Genomic DNA, 25,140 nt, shown 5'->3' on the forward strand with positions numbered 1-25,140 from the left:
GTAGTTATCACATTGTAGAGAGAACTGTAAATATAAATTTGAAAGTAATGTTATAGTGCACCAATAATTGTCCAGTCAATAAAAGTATTTTCATCTTTACATATTAGCTATAGTGATTTATTCTGCTTATTTGATTTTAAAATTTTAAAACACACATTCCATTTCTTTTGTTTCTCATGATTAATTTTGAAAAAAATACGTAATATAGATAATGTGTTTTGTACTCTTTATACATATGAGCTAGTGATAAGTGTAAATAATTTATTATGTGCTTATTTATTTATTTTATTTTTGAAAAAACATGTTTAACTTATTTGATATTTTAATCAATTTTAACATGTGAAAAGATGTTGTATTTTGCTTTATAGTAACACACATCTAAGCTAGTGAGACTTGTAAATATATGTTGCGTAATTTTTTTTAAAAAAATTACTTTTCTCTAAAAATGTTTAAATTTTATTTTCCAAAGCAAACATATATTAAAATGATATGCTGTTTTGCTGATTGTAACAGATATCTGAGCCAGTGATACTTGTAAATACATTGTTGTATATTTAAGTGTTAAGTAAACATCGGAATTTTTAAGCGACGATGGTTTGAAAAACGAAACTGCTGTGAAAAATTAGTTGGTGATTTGAACTGAGTTCAGTAAAATTTGTCTTTGCCTAAATATTATAAAATTTAAAAACTAGTTTGTTTATTTGTTTGTTTTTTTTCTTCCTTTTTTCGTTTTGAAAAATAGCTTTTTTAAGTCTTTAGCAATGTTTATTCAATTTTATTAACGAAACTATTTCACTGATTTATTCTCAAATTATTTTAAGATTATTGTTTTATTATATGTTTAGAATGTAGATTTATTGTATATGTTAATGGCAGCACTTTATCTGTAATTCATTCTGCATAAGTGTTTCACATTTCAAGAAACTCTGAAAAATTGGAAAACAACAATGACTTGTAAATTTTTATGTGCCAAATTAGAAATAAAGCATACACTGTGTACATGTTTTTGAATGATTATTATAGCTTTTAACATTTATACTCGAGTCATAAAAAAACTTGAATCACATTAAAACTGAGTGATATCATTTGATTTCAAATCAAGTAGTTATGAAATTCTTCAGGAGAGAGAAATAACATTTCACTTTTATACGCATACTGTTAACAATAGATCAAATCTTTGGTACGAGGAAGTTACGTCTTTTCTCCTATATAAACGAAATAACTGTTGTGGTACTTTTTGAATTGACATGTCAGTGAATGAAGTAAGTCTTTACAGATTTTTAATGGCATCAACAAAGTCTTTTGCACTCGAAACATAATAGTCACTTCAATTTTTATTTTGTTTATTTATAAAATTAAAATAGTATGTATAACTTTGCATTTTCTGAGCTGAGAAAAAAGTATGGCCATAACTATTATAATACGGAAAAATTTACCGTTTATTAAAAATGGTTTCATAATTTGCGAAAAAATTTGGCAAATGTGTAAAAATTCTGTAATTTTATTGTGATACCCAAGAGCATGGCATAAAAACAACTTTTTTTGTTAAATTTACTTTTTAGTTTTATATTTTTTATTAAAAGTTATAAGAACAACTGTATTTTTGAAAACTCGAATTTCTGGAAATCCGTCATTTTATGAACTTAAAAATTACCAAAGGAATGGTTTAAATACCTTATATTTTGGTTTTAATTTAAAGAATTGTGTTGTTGTTATTTTTACAAGAAATGCCATTGCCATTCAGTACAGTAATTTTTACAGAATTTTTTTACAAGTCTAAACTCTTTCTGTTTATAATTTTTGATTATTTAAATGCTGAACCCTGACTTATATAAACACCTGAGTTTTATCAAAACTTTATATGTGTAATCAAAAAAAACAATTCTAAAAGTGCAATCGTGGTTATTAATGGTAATTATCGTGGACTCAATCATTTTAATCGTTAAATTATCACGTTATATAACTCATATAAATAAGAAATAATGATATAGCATGTATTTTTTGTAGTGATGTGAGTATAATTGAGATAAGTTCTCACAAGTTTCCATTTATGTTTTTTATTACAAAAATGACTTCCAGATTCCTAAGCACAAGAATAAGTTCAATTTAGAGAGAAATTACATAACTAATGTAGCTTCTGTGTACGCTTATAATTTTTGATCAGTCAAATATTAATCTCCAATTTTCGTGAAAGCTTGAATTTATTATTAAGTTAATTTAAAACTGTACAAGGGCAGCTGTAGCTACGTAATTTATTCTGATGATGACTTTGACAAAGAAATTATTTCGTTTCAGTCTTACAGGTCTAAAACAAATGGGGAAATAGATGTGCGTATGGATACCATATTTTTAGTGTTGTTACTCAAACAAATATCTTTAACAAACGCAAACACAATACTTACTAGATTTTTATTCAGTTTAGTTACACATTTACAGCAAATGATCATGAAGTTTCTTTGTTAGCTGAATTAATTTTATTCCTTTTATAAATTCCCAGTTAATTCTGACTTTTAGAGAGGTCTGAGATTATCAATTAATTAATAAAAATCTATATTCGTAATTGAAAAATAAACCTATGCATTCTATGGAAGCTATACACTTTGCATAGCTAAATATTGAATCAAATTGTTTGGTAAAGAAAATATTTGGTTAAAATAAATATTACTAAAAAATATTTTTTCTGTTAAAACGCCCCTTTTTAAATTTTCTAAAGTTAATTTCACCCTAACACATGTTTATGCAAAAACAGTGCAGAATATTTTTCATTTATATAAATTTTTAAACAATATAATTTTTAATTTAAGATAAACCATATAACTTTTAATTTTCAATTAAGAAGATTTTATAGATCTCTTTCAAATTGAGTAACATAATTATTGACAGAACCATAATTTAAGAATCAAAATACTTTTAATTTAATAGCATGTGAAACAGTATACATGCAAACAAAATAAAGGCCAAATTAGGCATTATATATAGTATTAAATAAGTGTTTGTTGGTTTACTGAACAACTTTTATATCTAAATTTAGCTATGATTGCAAAAAGTGTTTTAACACAAAATTAAGATATTTAATTTTTATTTTAGAGATTTCATTTTTGACAACTTAAAAATCAGAATTGAAAGTAATGCCCTAAAAATCAAAATATTCCATTGTTATTTTTTAAAACCTTTGCAACGAATTAATTTTCAACTTAGTTATTTCAGGCGAATAAAAACATTTAAACTTTATAATACTATATCTAGACAAATATTTTATAAGAAATTACTATACTCTCATTTTAGAAATATATATTATTTCAATTATTTGGTACAGTATTTATATCTACTACATTAAATATTAAAAATCATAATACAAATTAGCAATTCGATCGAAATAAAACCTATTCAGTTATGTCTAGTATCATAAGATTAAAATTTTATTAAACAAATGAATAAGAAATCATTATGATATAATAAACATAAATGCATTAAATCAGCTATTGTATCACACATATCAAATTTCTACATTATCTCACAACCGGCTCATCAACAACTGAAGCCTTTGAGCGAAAGGGATTGCATTTATAACAAATTCAAATCTTAACCTCATATCAACGTATGATGAAGTTGATAAATCCAAAATTCTAAAATTGATTTAATATCATTTGCATCTGGCGTATCAGGATTGAGAGTTATATAATACTACATTTGACCTAATTAAATAATCTTTAATGGCAATAATTTATCGGATTATTCAATCTGATCACGAGAAAGATTAAATTATAGCAAATGAAATAAGTTTTCGTTTTAGTAAATGAAATTAGCTCTTACTGGTAAAATAAACCATTAAATTTATATCATCCTTCTCCTTAAAAGTAAAAATAGGTAAAAAAAATTATTATTTTCAAATTTGTTTTATAGATAATCAATAATTAAACTATATTTAATATGAATTCTCTAAACTCCAATTTTCAGTACCCATTATAATAAATCATATGATTTATTAAAATGAATCAATGATTAAATGACCTACACGTGATATTTAGATCATTCCTCTCTTTAAACTCAAAAATATTTTTATTTAAAAAGTTAATTTTAAAACTCTGTATTTTAAGTTTTCAGTAACCAAACTAATGTAACTTCTCATTTTCAATATCCAATACACGAACATAAAAATGCCAATATCCAATATACTTATATATTGTTTGCCAATATTTAGTTCAATATAAGAAAACAAAGCCCCCACTATATAATAAAATTAATATATTTGATACAATTGTAGTAGTAATGATACGCTTTATGTGTATGAGCAATGTATGTTTTTATACTTTTATTGTAAGTCTTAACCAAACTCAGCTAAACTTTTTCCAGAAATCGTTAAATAAGAAAAAGTATTTTCTTGGAAAAATAAATATAGATAATGCAAATTCCATCAAAATATGGTGTTAAAAAAACAAATTTACTTAAAAAGCTTACAAAAATACTTGAATCTAAGTTATGGTTATTAGAAAAAAGAACATTATAAAAATTTATAGTATTCAACTAGATATATTGAAACTTATTAGTAACCTTTCAGGTCTTTCTAAAGTAAAATAAATTTCTTTTCTTCCAAAGTAGGAATATAGTACGTAACTAAAGAAGAAATTCAAGTTAAATATAGCTTTTCATTTAAAGAATAGGAAGAATTCCTTATCTTGAAGCGGCAGATTTTCTGTGAAAGGAAATAATTATAACAATGAATTCGTTACTTCGTATCATAAAAAGTTATAAGTTGAACTTAGTTTGAATAAAAATTTCTTGTAAAAGATTCCAAAAAATTTTTGAGATAAAAATTACTGGAAAATTTTGTTCCTACAATTTTACAATAAAGTACAGTATCCCAATGTTACTGAAAATTATAATGGGAAAGTAGTCGAGTTTAACGTTATTGGAGATCCATGGTAGCTTCTTTTTTACCCTGCATGGCGTCACTATCAGTTTTCTTACATGTTTTATTTGATTTTAAAGCCACTGACACTGAAGGATGACATGCTACAGGGATTATACGTTTACATGTTTTTCTCCGCGTTTGAATTCTGGCAATTACTGAGTAATCCTTCAATCATACTTCACTATTTTTTTCTTTCACTTATTTTTTTCTGTCACTAATGTTTATAATAAACATTGAATTTACCGTAAGAGGCACAACATCCCTGAAAGCGGAAACTGTTTAGTTGCAAATATTCAAGCATAATTTTGTAGTTAAATATTGTTTTTCCCGTTTGAAATAAAAAAAAAGATACTTGAACTTTTGAAAAAGAAAGCAAAACTTCTCCTTTTACCTTTAACCTGGTACCTGGTACCGTTGAAATACAACACTGCAAAACAAACATAAATATACAAAAGGCACTGATTTTCAAAAAAGAAATTATAAAGAATTTCTGAACCTTAGCCTTATTCTTAACACAGTTGTTAATTTAATTTTTTTCCAATTTATTCACAATTTAGGAACAGTCAGTGTTTTTAATAAAAATAAAGACATATAGCTAAATTAGTTCACCATCTGCATTTATTCTCTAAAAACAAAACAAAAAATTATATTTCATTAATTGTAAGTGTCTTTATATCAATCTAAAATCATATCATTACGACAATATAAAGCTTAAGTATCAATGACCAATTTAGATTTATTTATTTATTCAGAACAATAGAATTTATTTATTTATTTTTTTGCAAAACTTCACCAAATTTTTTTTTCATCACAATTTTTTCACCTCACTACAATATTTTTTTGCAGAGAATTCAATAAGAACCACGGTGAAAAAAAATTTAAAATTTAAATATGATCACCTTACAATTAGTCGAATTTCTCTAAAAGACAATTAGCACACACGCTTATATAAGTAAGCTTAATCTGTAACATATTTTAAATCTAATAATGTTCTATGTTGCTCCTGTCTCGCTAAGATAGTAGTGATGATTTAATATAATCACTAGTGACATTTAGATCATTAATTAAACTTCATTTGATTAAACTCATTATACATTTTATCTTCTAAGGAACCAATCACGACCAGTAAATCTAGATTGTAAAGGAATCACAATACTACCAAACTGCATAATGTACAAAAACTTTTCATCGCATAAAACGTCTTTACTGGTTAAATAAGGCCAAAAAATGAATGAAAAAGACTCATTTTTAATTAAAATCCCTTCAAAGTAAAGGATTTTACATGTTATAGAACTTTAAATAAGTTGCTCAAGAATATTTAATAGGTTGGAAACAATGTTTTTGATAATTGATTCCTTCATTAAATAAAAGAATGATCATTGTTTTCGAGACGAGCAAGGCCTTTAAATTGACATTAGATCCATTATTCGAGACGACGACTTTGATTAAACTATTTAAATATTAATGCTACAACAGCACCTGCATGAAACTCTAAAATTGAAACTAAGTATTTATTTTGGACTAGAAAGTTTTGAAATGTAATGAAATGCATGGAGAATTTAGAATGCAAGCTTTCTTGATTACAAGCCTGGTAGCCGAAACCCCCTAGCATAGCAGCAGGTGTTACAGTATCTACTGATTACAGTATTACAGTGTCTACTGATTAATTTTCATCTAAGTTGTCCTTTTATTTTTAAAAAGCGACCAAATAAACAGAAAAAAATTGCTGAGACTCCATTTCCAAATGTATCTAAACTCGCTCCTGATAAAAATTGAGAAATTGAATTGATGCTGTGAGCTGTATAAATTCAAAGAAATGTTTACAATGAACAAAAATTAAGAAATGTTTTTTTTTTTCTCTTACTTGATAGCAGGCTTAACCGCATATGGATTTATTCCCTATTTTCAGCATCATTGTACGAAATTCAACATAAATTTAAGCTACATAAGGACTCTATGTAAAAATCTATGTAAAACTGTATTTACAAATTTTCTACATTTATGTTAGATTAAGCTAAATTTTTACAATAATAATTTTTGTCTGATTGCGATCAGATCTAAGAGAAATTTGGAATGAAAACAGTGCTGCAGATTCACTCCGTAAATGCTGTTACCGGGATAATAGGTAATCAAAAAAGTCTTAACACAATATTATTGATTACTTGTCATTACGAGTTCTAAGCTATAGGATTGAATAGGGTAAACAAACTTTTACATAACAAGTTAAACATACGTTTTACAGAACGCTGTAAAAAATTTATATTTTTCTGTAGTAATTTTACAGAACTTTCTTTCACTCTACATAATATTGCAGGAGTATTAAAAAATTATTTTAAACCATTTTCTTTTTAGTGATGCTTTTCATTAATTTTTAAAAAATGGGGTGAGAGCAAGGACATATAAGAGAATATGCTTAAAGCGGTAGATAAAAGATTTATTAGTTTAAAATACCTTAAAACAGCTGTGCTTCCGAGGGATAAATTAACTTAGGATGATTAATTATTGAATTTATAATGTCAAAAAAGAAAATAATTACTAATTAATAATGCATTTACGGAACAAGTTAAAATTAATTTTATTGCTCTATATATTGTCTATTTTTTTCTCCAGAACTTCATACTGGCTATTCAATTATAAGCGTTAAATATTTCCTAGCTTCTTAATTCCGTTAAATTTTTTTTTGCATTTGTATATAACCCTGTATTTCTTTTCTCAAAGCTCTCTCCATGAAGGCACTACTGAGAGATAAATCAAACTCTATTAATAGATACTCTTTATTTCCAAGGCTAATGCATTATATAAATATATATATATATATATATATATCNTATATATATATATATATATATATATATATATATATATAATACCATAAAGATTTGCCATAACTATGTTTCCCCTAAGATTTTACAATATCTCTAAAATTATTTAACGAAAAGTTATTAGTTTGACATTATGATGAAAATTTGGTTTGTTGAAAGAATTTGGAGGAAAGCAATATTAGTAGATTATTTATCCTAAATATGATACTTATCACTAGTTGAAAAAGAATTAATAATTCATTGGAAACAATGTTTGAAGAAATCTGAATCATTTTAGGAAATTATTTTTACTCATTTGTCCAAATATTATATTGCCTAGAGTGATGAAGATAAGCAATTACTTATTAAATATGATAAATAATCAAAATCTTTTATTTATGAAAATATGCTCCATCAAAATAAAAGGCATTTTTATGTTTCAGTATGCAGAGCGGCAAGAAAAAAAAATGGACCACCCTGACAATATTTTAAGTTACGAAATCAGACACAAAAACGTACTTTCTGTGAATAAACAACATTCCTTGTTTTCTATGAATCCGCCTTTCTGATTTCCAAAATATAGGCCTAGCCGCAATCTGAAAAATATGGTCCCCTCAGTTTGGTGAGGATAGCGATCCAAAGTTTAGACAGCTTATTATTAATTTTACTTTTTACGCATTCCAACATATTTCAAGAACTTTTTAAGCGAATTGAAAACTTTTTACGTACAATTATAAAATTCGCTTATCCAAAGACCATTCTATGAAAAAAATAAATTTTATTAAGTATTTATTTGTTTTTATTATTTTATTTAATACATTTGTTCAATAGTTATACATTTGTTCAATATTACCACATTTGTTCAATATTATTTTATTCAATTCATTTTGAATGATAAGATATGCAATTTGTTTTATCATTTTGAAGTATGTAAATTTACATGGCAAAATACAAAATTTGAGCAAAATCAGTTGAATAGTTCAAACTTTCTATTTTGCCATTTACAAATATATACTTTAAAATTATGTTAAAAACAATTACAATTTACAATCAAAGAATTTTCGTACTGTTATGAAATAAAATAATAAAAAATAATAAGTATTTACTAACATTTATGTTTGTGTGGAATTATCTTTGGATAAACGAATTTTATAATTGTGCGCAAAAATTTTTCAATTCACTTAAAAAGTGATCAAGATATGGCGAAATATGCAAAAAGTGAAGTTGACATTAAGGGGTTAAAACTTTGGATCGCTTTCCTGACCAAACTATAGGGACCATGTTTCCAAGATTGAGGCTATCCTCTATATTTTGGAGGTCAGAAAGCGAAATTCATTGGAAAAAGGTATGTTTAACCTTGGATAAAAGGTTTTTGCAGTTGATTTCGTAACTTTAAATATCGTCAGCGCTAATTTATTAGCATATTTGAGGTCACCCTTACTCACCATTCAGATAAGGTGGTAAAACGTGAAGATCCGATCATTGCATCAAAAACTACTCAGGGTGGTCCTTTTTTTTGAAGCACTGTGCATAGATAAATAAATAAAATTATAAATTTTGAAAATGGATCAGAGGGTGTGGCTGCAGGGTCAAGCTCGACTCACTGAACACCTCCGTCCATCAAGAAATCAAAAATGCGAGTGACATGTATACGTTAGAATAGTTGTGGTCAACTTTTTCCAATCAATAAATTATATTTTATGCATAATTTCCCTCTTTTAATTTCATATAACATTTTTTTATATAAATTTTTAATAACATTCAATTCATCATTAGAAAAAAAAGCTTTCCGATTATAATAATAATATAATATATTCTCTTTTATACTTAATTTCTCTCTCATCCTTAAAAACAGTTCATGGCACTGACTTCTTGATATAGCATATGGCACTGATTTCCGAAAAACTGCCAATATTTCTTTCAATCTAATCGTATAACAACTTTAAAAAGCTACTTACAACAGTCCCTAACCTGTATCATTCCTTTAAAATTAGTTTCCAAACTGTCATTGATGGGAAAAAAAACTACCTAATCTATTTGGCATCAATCAAATTCAGTTAACCACTTTAATTCTTAATATAACTGTAAATTTAAATGTCAGCAATTTTGCAATAAAAAAGCTCTCTATTCTCAAGGTTATTTAAAAATAAAGTTTAAATTTAATAATTCTGAAAATATTTACTGCTATCCTAAAATATTTTATACGAACAAACTGCACTGTTTTTACACTTTAAATTATAATTACAAAATAATATATGCTTGATAATTTTTCTTCCAAATGCCTTTGTTTTTTAAGTAAAGCAGAAAACAATAAAGTATTAGTTTGGAAAGTATAGTTAAAAAAGTATTAGAAAGTATTAGTTAAAAAGTATTAGTTAAAAGGTATTAGTTTAACATAAAAATTTTAAATATTTTAACTGCAATTAAATTTTAATCACTCTCAATATATTAAATAAGGTAGTAGCAAATTAACAACGCTTAAACTTTAAAACTGTATACAAAGTAAAAGAAATAAATGCTGCATATTTAACAAATCATTATATTGAAAGCCCAAAATACATATTAAATTTCATATTTGTACTCACAATATAATGATTTTTTATAATAATGAAAGATTTCCTAATAATTCATTATGTCATAATAAATTATTTTCAAATTTTATAATGAAACTTATCATTTTCTAGACATACACATTTGGACATCATTCTTATTTTATGATATTTTTAGTTGCTTCTTTTTCACAGTTTGCTCAAAAAAGATAGTAAACGTAAAAATCAATATCCTTCCGTTCATCCCTTCTAAATTGTTACAAATATTATTACAAACATTTTAAATGTTGCAAGATGTAAAAAAACTTCAAAATCAAGCATATATGATGATGTAAAAAATTGATTATGAAAATAAAGGTGAGTAGAAAATGAATAATACAGATAATAGTGAACTTGCATTGGTCGAACTGTTAGTAATGGAAATAGCATTAACGATAATCAGTTCGCATTATTCAATTGAAAATAAAATCAATGCCAAAACGGATGCTTAAAGAAAAAGATATTATTATTGTTTATTCAGAAAAGCTTTCAAAATCGATTAGAAAACCTTTTTCGACCATTAACTTTAAGATACAAAAATATTTTTTTCAGAAAATTGGAAAAAAATTCAAGTAAAATTATTTATTAGATTATTTTTAAAAGTTCAGTATGTGATTGAAAAAGACAATAAATCTTGGCAGGTCCATTAAACTCAACTTGTATCTTTAAGCTTAATGGAAAACATGTTAAACGCGTTTTTGGAAATTAATTTACTGACAATGAATGATCCAATCATTATTATGAAAATCAGTTCAATCAAAAAAAATTTTAGAAAAAAAGTTTTTATTTATGCAAAAATGAGAACATAGCAAAAATATTAAAACTGTATGCGTTATAGTTCTTGACTCTAATTAATATGTTAAAAGTTATAATTAAATCTAAAAAGAATAAAACCGTAAGACCATATAGTATATCTAGGTAAAACTTTATTAACAATACTGTTAGACTATGTGATTAAATAAATATACAAAGCAGCTCCCTGAAGTAAACTAACAGTCAAATTCTCTATTCTCTTGTTTTATTTTCTTCGGTTAAATTTAACCTCGAAAGATTACAAAATTTATAGCTAAAAGGCACCTTGTTGCTCTAAACATGTTTTATATACTCCAGTTTATATAAGAAAGGTATTTTAAAGTTGAAAAAGACAAATGTAAGATGGTAGAGCACATTTTTAAGCTCAGTCTTAATTTTAGACATGTTTTTCAATAATTGAGCAGAAATACCTGCTTATCACTAAGTAATAAGTTTAGTAATAATTTTAAAGAAAAATTTTAATAGAATCGGAAATTTTTTAACATGGAATTACCTTTGGAAATACGAATTTTATGCAAAAATTTTTCAATTCGCTTAAAAAGCTTTCGAGATATGGTGAAATATGCAAAAAAGTAAAATTAATATTAAGGGGTCAAAACATTGGATCGCTCTCCTGACCAAACTATTTAGATCATATTTCCCAGATTGCGGCTACCCCCTATACTTTGGGGGTCACAAATGCGAAATCGTCGAAAAAGAGGTATTTTTATTCAGAGAAAGTGTGCTTTTGTGTCTGATTTCGTAACTTAATATCGTTAGAACGTATTAATTAGCAAATTTGATTTCATTCCTTCGAGCCATTAAGATTGAGACCTAGAACGTGAAGATCTGATCATTAGATCAAAAGTTATTCAGGGTGGTCCGTTTTTTGTGCGCACTGGACAGTGTCCATCTGGAGGGAATAAATTTAGATTAATACCTACTTACAAGCTTAGATATTACATTATATGTTTTTAATAAATCCAATACAAAGGTATTTTTTTGTATTGTATGTTTTGGTATAACTCAAAAAATTTGGGTCACCAGCATATTTATAGCAAATCAAACGGGATCAATGAAGACCACGCAGTCGGTAAATGACATATGCGTGAATTTGACTTCAAAATATACACCCATTGTAAGTAGGGCTAAATATGGCTGATTCAGCACAGTCTTAAAATTTATGAGTAACAACTGATGCTCTTAAAACATCTCACTGGTGTTTATTATTACTTTACAGTGAAATATTTGAAGTTCAAAATTAGTATCTTCTTCTACAGGCGTTTTTTAAACATGAAATAGCTTGCAATAAGGATGAAAATTTTCTAACTTCATAAAGTGTACACAATAGTCAACTGATAGTGTCTACTACTGATTGCAACAAATAAAGAAAATCGCGCAAGAAAGAAACCGGTCTAATGGTAGCGAAAGGATAATTAAAATGGATAATTTAATTTATTTTGAGAGAAAACAAAATTAACGGAAAATTACACCAATTCTTCAAACTTCCGGATGGCATAAGCAGATGAAGCTTAATTGAGAGCCCGTCTTCAGAACTTGCTTGAGGCTTGAGGCCGCAGGCCGTCTGGACAGGCAGCACTGCTTACACTGTCAAAAAATTCAAACCCGCTGTAAAAATTTCAGCTTAAATTATCGGTAAGTTCCTGATTAGTTACGGTAAAAAGTACAGGCACTTTGGAGGCATCATCCCTAAAATTCATTTTACCATAAAGTTAAATTTACCTTAAAATCCATTTTTACCCAAAAAATATTATGCAGTACTTTTTACAATAATATTCATTTAATTAGTGTCAGTGCACTGAGATAAAGAGTATGGTAAAATCTAACAGAATATGGTAAATTTTACCATGTATTTGGCTTTATTGGAACACCAAAAAGTTCAGTAATCTTTACTAAAGGGCCTTGTAAATGATTTTGGTAAAATTAAAAATATAGTTTGATAAACTGTGATAAAACTGGTACTGTGTAGTTGAGGTAAATTTGATTGTTGTTGTTGTTCATTTACGTTGCACTAGAGCTGCACAATGGGCTATTGGCGACGGTCTGGGAAACATCCCTGAGGATGATCCGAAGACATGCCATCACAATTTTGATCCTCTGCAGAGGGGATGGCACCCCCGCTTCGGTAGTCCGACGACCTGCACGCGAAGTCGAGCACTTTACGGTAGAACAGTTTAACGAGGACCAATACCGCACACCCTCGGTCCCTACGCAGGCTGATCCAAGTGGTAACCCACCCGCACACTGACAGCAGCCAGTGATGCTTGACTTCGGTGATCTGCTGGGAAACGTGTCTCAATGATCAGTCCACTGCGGGACTGGGTAAATTTGGTATTTTATCAAATTTAAGAGCATGCCAAAAAAAAACTTTATTACATTAAATTTAAATTTTTAGTTTTCTATTTTTACTAAATTTATGATAACAAGAATAATAAATGTTGAAAACCACAATTTCTGGTTAACCGTTTCCATATAAATAAAAAATTACCAAATAAATGGTTTAAATACCATATGTTTCATTTTTAATAAACATAATTATGCTTTTACACCAGAAATACCATTACCATACAGTACGGTAATTTTATCATTATTTCTTTTTACCATATAATTTTAAGGCAGTAATAAATGCAAAAATTACTGTATATCAGATTGATTTTTTTTACCATAACATGTTCTGGTAAAAGTGGATATTATGGTAAAAGGTACCGTCAACTTGAATGCCACTACTTTTCCCCATAATTTTAACTGGAAATTTTTACAGTGTACTTAAAACTGTTAGCATTTTTAACTTTAATCAGGCTGAAGAAAGTGGTTACAGCCTTAAGTTAACAATATTAATGCAAGTTTATGGCTCTGTAATAGTGCTCTCAATCGCTAGCACATTTGTGCAATAACTCAAATGTATTTATTGTAATAATACCACAAGCACATCTATTTAAAATAATGCTCGCGCTATTTTCAATCACATATAAAATCAATAATTTTCTAAACACCTTTTCTAAACTGGATAATTATCCTTCATTCTACGTGAAATAAAAATGAAATGTAAGCTTAGACCACATAATTCACCATTACTCGATGCGACATGCTTCGAATTCTCAATAAATCGATAGTAAGTCGAGTGTAAAATTTATTATGAAACTGTCATCCTCATTTTTAATTTTTCCTAACTTTATGATCTATAGACAATTATATAGTTCAAATTTATTCAACTTGTTTTGAAACATTTAATATTGTAGTGTCTTCTTTTTAATCCAATTTAATTTTTTTTATCTATTATAGTACCCCATATAACGATTCCAAATTTAACGATATTTTGGATTTAGCTAGGAAAGTGGCGTTTTTTTCGGTACAATGTTGTAAATGTATTACGGTATACTCTTTTAATCAGCAACTGCTTTACTTTTTCTCTGATATAGCAAAGGAAATAATTTGAAAGAATCAAATAATATCAGAAGTAATGAGAAATAATTTTAATGACAAAAGAAAATACAGTAAGCAATATACAGATTGTTCCTTAAAGACTGTCCCTAATATACATTTTGAAAATCCTTAAAAGAAAATGAAAATTAAAAAGTAACATTGGTGGTCTCAAATTAATATTGTATCGATTAAGAAACAAAAACGCTTCAGAAATCTGACAATTCACAGTACAGCAAGGCGAATGCAATCAACAACAAGAAAGGTTTCATTCCTGGAGGAAACAGAAAGTAGTTGAAAGATAATTATTGGAAACAACTACTTTCCCCCAAACCAAACCTGGTTTATTATTTAATACGTCTGCCTTCTTGTGCTGTGATATGTCAAATTTCAACAGCTTTTTTGTTTTTTCCACACTAAAATATTAATATGCGACCCCCAATATCTTGCTTTCTTGTGTTTATTTTTAATAAGGACAATAAAAATGCATATTAAGGGTGGTCTTGACACAACACCTCGTATATAGTGACTACAATGTAATGACTCGGAAGAAGAGAAACTCAAATACTGATATGTATTAGTACTGTTGAGTCATGTCAAATCTTGAAATTTTTTGAAGCTATGGAAAATACATATGAAGAAACATTTAATGCATGATCTCACACCATCTCACACTATTTGTGGTCATATAGTTTGCCTCTGTCCATGCCTTGCCTATTGTTTTCAATTCATTTATAATTGTCCTTCGTTGAGTATTTTAAGTCTTCCTCTTTTTCTATTGCCCTCAGGGTCCCAATCAAAAGTTTGCTTTACTTTAAATTTCTCAAGTTTACACAGAACATGGCCAATTCACTTTTTTTTAATTTCCATTTCATTCCATTTTGCCTCTATAGAGCTAACCTGGGGTAACCTAAGGCTAACTAGGACTAACCTAATATTGAAACTTACTTCACTTGAATTTAAGCGAGTGAATTAGTTTTCACACAACTGACAGAAAATAATGTTAGAGAAAGTGAACACAAATAATTTATAACTGAAAATAACATTGAAACACATTCAAAAAATGGTTAAATGGCCTTCAAAAGCTCTAAATAGCTTTTACTCTAAATTTCTATCGTAAATTTAAATGCAAGGCTTTAACGTAATGAGAAGTTGTTAACTTCTAATCGACTTCTCAGCTTTGTTTTTGAATCATTAAGAATCTAGATTGATTACTGCTTTAAAACTTTTAAGTTAGGTTTACTATGTATTAACAACTATAATCCTCAATTTTTAAACCTAAATCAAAGGTTAAATATCTCGTTAGATGAGGTGTAAAATTATAACCAAGTCTACTGTCAATTCAATGATCTCATTATAACCCTTTATAATGAGAAAGTTCCATTATTATATATTTAGGTGGCTTTATACTAATAGATAATGTATAAAGAATCATTTAAACGTTTAATGAAGCACGATTTAATGCTGTTTTTCTATGTAATAACATTCTTTTCTTCTATTTTATAGCTGTTAGAGAACACGTCATTCAACATGGAAAATATTTTCTTTATGCATACTCCACTCATTTTTGCAAAGAAACATTTTTATGGCTTCACTAAGAATTATAAAATGCTTCCTAGGTTGTAAATTTTAATGGTTTTGCACTTGAAGATTAGATTTTTAAGAACTTTTGCTTGAAGTTTTTCTGCCTCGTTTGTAAGTGCTTTTTTTATCTCGGTAAATCTCGAAATAAGCGAAGGCTAACTCTCTTAAACTGTTCTAAAAGTTTTAGGTATCAGCATTGTGTTGTATTTTGTTTCTTAACTAGAAAGTTTTAAATTAAAAAGAGATTTGAAGTGATGTTAATTTGTTGAAAAATGGGTTTTAAATATAACAACAAATAAAAGTTTTGTAATATAATAATTAGCTGAACAGATACTATATAACAAGTGCTTGATAAAACTTTTACTCGGTCCAGCAAGCATTACAAATAATTTTAATTAGTACGTAAAAATCTTCATGTGTAGTCGAAAAAACTTCTTTACCTAACGTCGAGAGTATTTTAATTATTTTTGAAAAGTCATTGCAAGACTGGAAAAGGACTATAATTGTTATTTTTCAAGACATAAAATTTTTTTAAATGTAGTTGGAATTTACATATATTCAAGAAAATGGAATGCAAACCCCAATGTCCTCATTATAATACATTCTACGCACCTTTTCAAATGCACTGGAAAAAAATACCGGATCAAATACCGGATGAAATTGCGGTATAAAGTACTGGCACTTTGAGTGCATCATCTGTAAAATCCATTTTATAATAAAACTCATTTTCAACGTAAAATATTATACAGTAATTATCACTTTAAAAATTACGGTATATCAGATTCTTTGTTCCGTAAGATGTTCCGGTAAAAATAAATTATACGATAAAAAATACTGGCAGTCTACGTGCTGGTACTTTTTAAAAAAAAAAAAATTATAGTGTTTTTTCTTTTGTTATCTTTATTTAGCTTTACTCTTGTATATCCCAGTGTTTTTTTGAAATCCGAGATAATAATTTTTCAGAGAAATACAATTGGGCACCTTTTTATTTTTTATTTCTGATCTTTCTGTGATAAAAAACTGTAAGACAAGTAAATTCTGAATGTCTATTTAAAGAAATAATCAAACTAATTAAATATTTGAATTATTTTATGTGATTGACGCAGCTGCGTATAACAGCGCGTTTGGCGTGCATTCTCTGCACTGTAAGAACTGTGGTATATTACTTCTCCGAATTCGATGCTGATCAACCCAAAAGAATTGCTTGAAGGAAGACTTCATTTTATCAAGTTAAGATCAAATAGACATTTCTTATCCAATTTAAAGGATGTGGTTGAATCACTTATAATGTAAAATATCTATATCCCATCACACGCATTCCCACCATGCGTTAAATATTTTCAAGAATATTACTATGCAATTATGTAAGTAATTAATTAATAATAAGTATTAATAAATATTATAAGATATATTTCAAAAATACTAATGTGTGTTCGCTTGATTAACTAATCTTATTTTATAGAGTATTATAAATATGAATCCTAAACCAGCATTTCTTACTTTATATTGCATCTTAAAAATAAATTTATTGAATGTTTATTGTATCTTACAGTAATTATGAGTTCTAGCGTTGCTGAATAACAAAAATGGTGGCGACTACTTTACACCAAATAGTCAAAAAGAGCATTCTTTTTGCTTTACTGCATCAGGAACTGTCCTTGGTTCATGTTGCAGTGCAACATCTAGATCCCAGAGTAACGTACAACGTTTTACTGTTTAAGATGTAAAATTGTTGCAACCATTTTTAGTGTTGAGATACAATAGGCATTTTTACGGCTTGACGTAGTCAAATGAAGCTCGATCCAGTTAGCGAAAGCGGTCGTGAGTTCAATCTAGGGAAATCCGTTGTTAAGCAAACTATGGGGAGTGGGAATCGAGTATTGATGGGGAAAATTAAAGAATTTCACCAAACTCTTCTCAGTTGCTCAACCGAAGAAAATTTGATAAACTTACAACACAACATTGAACTTTTTGACAAAATTTCTTCCAAAGCACAACTGAGTATTTTTCACGTATCTTGTGTTCCCTTGTTGTCATAATATAGAATGAAAAATTCATAAATATTCTAATTTTTAAATTACTATTAAAAGTTATAAATGCGAATTTTTCTAGGCTTCCAAAGCTTTATGTCGGAAATTTGTTTATAATAGAAATGTTGATTGAAAATACGCAAGTAGATCGAGACTTAAATCATTCAAGTTTAAGCCACAAATCCCTTGCTAAGCCTTAAATGATAAAAAAAACTGAAAAGGAAAAGTACTTTTCCTTGCAATCAGTTTTCAACTCGTCTCAGAAAATATATGCTTCAATATTTTTGGATAAAATATAGCTCATCAGTTTAAATGACATATTTCAGCTTCTCTTGCCAAAGAAAAGGCTGAAAATCGATTTTTTACCTAGGCGCAATAAAAGGGAATCCAATTTTCATTTTCAAAATCAAACCTTAAGTAAAGCATGCAATTTTGATGGAACTGAAAGTTTCTTGTTGTTGGAAACTTTTTAAGTACTATAATCTAATATGTTTTTCAATATTTTTTAAAGAAATATCTTAGGGTAAGCTTAAGAATCTTGGAAAAAAGGAAATGTGATTTCAGTGTAATAAATAAGGCAAGTATCAAAATTGAAATTTATTTAAAAATGATTAATTATAATGCCAAAATAACTAAAATATTATAATCAGTATTGATTTTTTCATATTATAACTGTTTATACTACTAGAATGTAGAGTATTTTGATAATATTTTAGAGAAATCCTTTAAAAAAAACTTGGTGCTTAAAAACCAGCATGACAAATTCATGAGTTAAAAGTTTATCCATGAGATAGGAGAGACAGACTAAAAAACTGCCTTGCATTATTTTTAATCTACAAACTTTCTTGCACGTATGTCCTTTTTTTAATCTATCATCCATTTGTTTTTGCTTAGAGTTATTATTTTAATCAATGTCTACATAGTTGAGTTGATTTCAATTTGCTTCTAAAATAAACATATTGATAAACGTGCCAGCAAGTAACATTGTTATAATTTTAAATCTTTATGTTATGTATATTTAAAAATGCATTGGCATTACATACATTGATTATTAGTTACAGGAAATAAAACTATTCTTAGTTATTTTGTGAAGCTTATTGAATTTTTTCACGATGTCATTTATATGAAATAACTGCATAAACCAAATAAGAATACACTTTACTTCATGTGTTAGTTAAAATCCTCTATGTACAAAAACACGCATGTAGTTAAACCTATGCAGTGCAATTTCAGTGTATTTTATTTGTTAAAAAAAAGGATTATTAATAAATAAGTAAGAAGTTTTTCTTACTCCTTTATATTAAGTAGAAATACACCATTTTCATATTTCAGTCAATACACAAAACATATTTACGTAATTTTGTTATCTGAAAGAATGCTATACAACGGGAAAAAATCGTATCTCTTTCCATGACAAATTCGCTATCACCTCCATAAGTAAATTAAAATTTAAAGTATAGAAAAAGAGATTTAAAGAAAACCTTGAGTAAGACAAGAAGTTTCAATTACTGCAAAGAAATTTTCAAAACATCAAAATGAAAACAAATCATAAGAGGATAACTTAGGATAACGCAATGAGGAAGTTCTCTTCCAATGATTTGTTTGCATTTTGATATATATATATATATATATNTTAATTTTTATTTTATCGTTGTAATCTTCATCATTGTTCCTTAACGCTGCTTTTCGAAGCTCCGTCGAAAAAAAAAAATTCCGTCGAAACGGTGCCTCAATGTAAGTCCTTTACAATTGTAGCAGTTCGATGATTTAAAACTATAGATTATATATATTTTTTATTTTATAACCGTAGTTGTACAGCAGACCCAATTTTTGGGTTTACGACTATTAACGTTCAACTACGTAGCATTGTAACTTTGAACCCAATCCAGAAGACTAAGAAACTCTGGATGGAGTATTGGGAAAAACTTGCCTTCGTGAAGGACTTTTTGATGGAACTAACCCGAATTTGGGTTACATGGAGAGGAAGACCACGAAAACCTCCCACGGTTAGCCTGACGGCAAGGGGATCTAACCCATGATCCGTCTACCACTGAGGATATTTCACTTCTGCACAGTGGTTGGTGTAAGCCGGGTGCGGAACTCGTATCGACCAGCCATCGCTGGGATACGAAGTTCACCTCATTGGAAGGTGAACGATCTATCCCCTGAGCCATCGTGGCTCTAACTCTAGGTTTGCCTGAACTCAGTTTTTGTATATTTTAAAATTTTACGTTAATAATAGGGATGAAACAGAATTTGCGATAAAGAGTTTTTTCCGTGGCATAGCTTACTCTTAAATCATTTTAAAAGACTTTTCCTCTAATCATCATTTTCAAGTTCATAACACTAACTTCGAATTTAGACAATAGGTGACGTTAGAAGCGGTCTGATTCAGCAGCACATTTCAATTTTACTATAACCAGGAAATATTTTATAACTAAAACTGAGATCTTTCAGAATTTCAAGTAAATTACAGTTTCTGATTCAAACGAGAGTCATCTTTATCTGAGACTTCAGCGAGAAAAGAAATTGCATAAAATTTAACTCCACCAATAAATTTATTTGATCTTTTCATCACTAAATCATTAGGTTTAAACTACTCCCAAAAGAAGTAGATGTTTGAAAAATAACGTTGTAGTAGATGACTCAAAAATACTAAGCTGATAAAGCACTTCATAAAAAATACAATATAAAAAAAGTTTCCAGCAACTGTAAAATTATAACAATTTTCTCTTCAAGCAACATGTTATTTCATATAAAAACAAAAGTCTTATATAAATTTTTGATTCAAATAAAATTCTTCTTTTATCTGAAACTTTAATATGAAAAAAAAATCGATTATCTTGTTTAATTCACCCAATAAACTTCGTTGATTTTTCATCACTATATCATTATATTGAAACTACTCCCAAAAGCAATAGATTTCTGTGACTTGTCATTATAGTGGGCGTCTCAAAAATACTAAGCATTGTATCAGTATCAGCTGTTCACATAGTATTTGTTCTTACATGTAAGGAAAAGATTTACGAGTACAAGCTCGGGAATTATATTCCTTTACTCTTTTTTTCCCACATAAATCAATGTCAGTATTTTTACGTACTATTTTATTGGACTTTGTGTTTAGTATTCCAGAAGGGCAAAAATGTTTTTCCGCCACATTTAGGGAGAATAACCTAGCTATTGAGAGATACTTGAGACAAAGAACTGAACAGAATATTTTCTAAAGCACTCGTGCTTTGTGAAGAGGGTAAAAACGTAAGTTAACAAAATAGTAAAATACACTTTTTTTAATTATTAAAAGTGATGCTATATTTATATCATATCTATTGGTTGAACAAGTGTGTAAAAATGTTTAAATCTTTGCCTAAGTTTGAATATAAATGCGAAATTTTCATAAAAATGAATTTACATTATTTTTTTATTCAACAGTACCAAGTTATTTTTAAAAAACTTTTTGAAAGTAAACTATGTATTTTCTTATTAATGAAAATATAGTTTATTTGACTAGATTAAAAGAAACTGCAAGAAAAAAAAACTTTTTTCATACAATATTCCATGCAACAAAATGACCAAATTTAAGTGGTCTGATTGCCAAAATACATATACCGAAAAAAAACGCATTTATGACTTCATGCCACAGCTATTCAATTTTTTATAGCATGTAAAGATTAATTTACTTAATTTTTATGCTAAAATAATTAATTTCTGAAAGTGCTTTTTAATAGGTTAATTTTTAAATGCTTTTGGAAAACGTCAGTTTACGGTCCTCATCATCATGTCACTACATTTGAAAATAACTAATGTTTAAATTCTATTCATGGATTTAAACAAAAAATTATAGTTAAAGTTAAAGCATTAGTACCTTAAAAAGCACAATGATTTAACTTTTCAAAAAAATTATCCAATAATTACTTAAATCGTATGCAATCTCGTGTTTAAATTTTAGAATAAATAGTTTTATATTAGTTCAACTGTGAATTTTGATTCAAAAGTTAATTAATAATACTTGCACCAAGAAACTCACAATTTACGAAACAAGTTTTTTAAAAAAAATATGATGAAAAGCTCTAGCAAAAAATATTAAACCAAACTACCCCTTTTATATACGGTAAAAAGGGGAACAAAGCATAAAAAATTCTATTACAGGCTCTGTAATAAAGGTTTACATTTCGATTTACCAATCATTAGACTTTTTAAAGGATCAGTGGTTGCTCAGAATGAGAGAAACCCTTCAAATATTCAATGTTGAAATTTTGAGTTATTAAAAAAAATTTACAAAAGTTAGGACACTTTCAATTTGTAAGCAATTATATAGAAGGAGGGCACAATAAAATGATATTTTGGTAAATTTCACACTTAACATTCATTCATCGTAATTTGAACAGTTGAGTGAAAATGGTATATGCATCCTTACTCATAGAACTAAATCCTCATATCCTTACTCATAGAACTAAAACTACAAATTTTCAGAATAAATTAAAAAATATACATAAATTTGACAAAAGCATTTTATTTAAAGGTGCCCCTTCTTAAAGTACCAAAGGTTATTTGAACAAAGCTGACGCCCATATGAATAATTGCGTAAATATTTACTAAAAAGAGATTTTAATGCATAACTAAATTGAGAAAAGTATATCGTAAGATTAAAATGAAACACCTGAATTATAAAAAAACAGAAAATATAAGCAGCTGAATTATAAAAAAAAAACTATCCAGGTCTAAAACTTGAAGAATCGTCATCCCTTCTTAAAAAAAGTGAAATGTGTCGTTAATTTTTTTCTCCCTTTTACTTAGTTAAGAATTTTTATTCTCATAATTTTTAGTAGAAGCCAATTAATTCATTCATCACCAGCTTCTTTGGAATTATATCATTTGTTCGGAAAAAGGAATCCGATTCTGGTTACAAAATTACCTATTTGATAAAGGTACACCTACTATTATGAAACCTTCTTGTTCTTTTGTCAAATTATGGCGAAAGTTTTTATTATCTTGGTCCTGTCTCCCTCTTTTTCTTCTTCTTCTACTCCTACTTGAGTTTCTCCATCTTCTTCTCTTCATATTCAACTTCTACTTATTATTATTCCCCTTCTTATTTCATTATTTTCCTTCTTTATATGAATATAAAACTTACATTTCATATTCATATATTTAATTTTTATTTTCTTTTGAAGCTGAAAATATACAGCTTTAATTTTCAAAATAATAAATAAATAAAGTATTTAGAAAACTAATTAAAGCAGTTAAATATTTTTAGTTTCGTTGTCAATTATTATTTCATTTCAATATTTCAAAATTAATAAAATTTGACACATTCTAATGTATTTACTGTGTATTTCTGGAGTTTAAATGTGCCTCAGATTTTTCTTCAAAGATGCTCCATCACGTACAGTTTCGTTCAATCAAGAGCAATCCTATTTTAGTTAAGTATTGAATTAAACAAGTATAGTAAGTAAAAACTACTGCATTCATTTAAATATCCATCAAAAAATTAAAGCAATAATTTAATAGTAAGATCACGGACTTACGTTTTAGTTTTAGATTCAAAAGTTAAAAACAATGCTTGCTTGAGTAGCAGCATTGAAGAAAATGACTGAACTTAACTTTTTATTTTAGATTTATAATTACGTGTTTATGTCTATACCTCTAAACAATATAAATATATTCAAAAGCGCTTCTTTATACTCTAAATATCAATATGTAGTTCCTGTTTACAAAGCTTCTTTTGCCCATAATGGAATTTTTCAATTTCCTTACAACCTTAAGAAATTTTCATGTGTAATTTTTTGCTTTATTTAAATAATTTTTTTTCAAATACTCATTGGTTTATCTTACATAATTTTTAGGGTTTTCAATAGCTAAATGCTCTTATTTAGTTTCCAAATTCTTCAAGAAATACAATTGAAACGTGCTTTTTTCCAAATGTACTTAATTAATTATTTTGCTCATTAAAGCCACTTAACTCTATCGAAATTTGTATCAATATTATATTTAGTAAAAATTTTAGAAAAAACTTAAGCTGCTTTGCAAGGAATTTTATAAGTATCAACAATTAAAAAAGTAGTTATGACCTAAAAATTATTTTTCTATTGTTTCCAAGCTTTTCCATTCAAGTTATGTCACTGATATGCCATCATAATTTAAAAATAATCCAATAAAAAATCGTCTTTTTTAGATTTACCCTTACCCCAATTGTAACATATTTATTGATTAAAAAACTTTACTTGATTTATATTTAAAACAAACAAACTTTCAAAAAAAAATAAATGTTAATATTTATTTATTTTTTTTTATTTTAATATTTCCGATTAATTTTGATAAAACTAAAGTACGATTTGAGCTTAGGCTCTAGATTTTCGACTCTGTTCTAGAATTGATCTTCTTAGAATTGATCCCAGTTGTAAAATTTTAAACCGATTTACCAAAAAAATTATTTGCGACTCAACCAAATATCAACTATTATTCTATACTCTTTACTATACATTGAGAAAATTTCAGATCAAATTACGGTAAAAAATTCTGCCACTCTGTGTGCATCATCCATAAAATTAATTTTACCATGAAATTCATTTTTATCGTATAATTTTAAACTGTACATTTTGCAGCAGTAATTATTTAACGACTTTGATTTTGCAATAAGTATTACTGCAAAAATTCTACGGTAAAAATTGATTTTATGGTAGAAAAACCAGCACCTTTTATGTCGGTACATTTTACTGAAATTTGATTCTTAATGTTTTACAGTGTGCCGTTTAAAAAGTTCATTCTTAACTCAATTGATTACAGGAAGCACAGGAAGTTTTATATTCCTTATCCTAATATTTTTTTAAGGACTGACACTTGGGATGTATTGTCCCATTGATCAGGAGTGCCAGAACTGTTACTCTCTTCTAGTTACCCAGTTTGCACCTGTGGCGAAGCCACGGTGGTGGAGCAGCGTCGCCTACTCCACACAGTCACAAATCCGTTTCAAGGGCGGGTCGCATTCACGCAAT

The sequence above is a fragment of the Parasteatoda tepidariorum genome, chromosome X1, assembly GCF_043381705.1.
Source record: "Parasteatoda tepidariorum isolate YZ-2023 chromosome X1, CAS_Ptep_4.0, whole genome shotgun sequence".
Taxonomy (NCBI): Eukaryota; Metazoa; Arthropoda; class Arachnida; order Araneae; family Theridiidae; genus Parasteatoda; species Parasteatoda tepidariorum.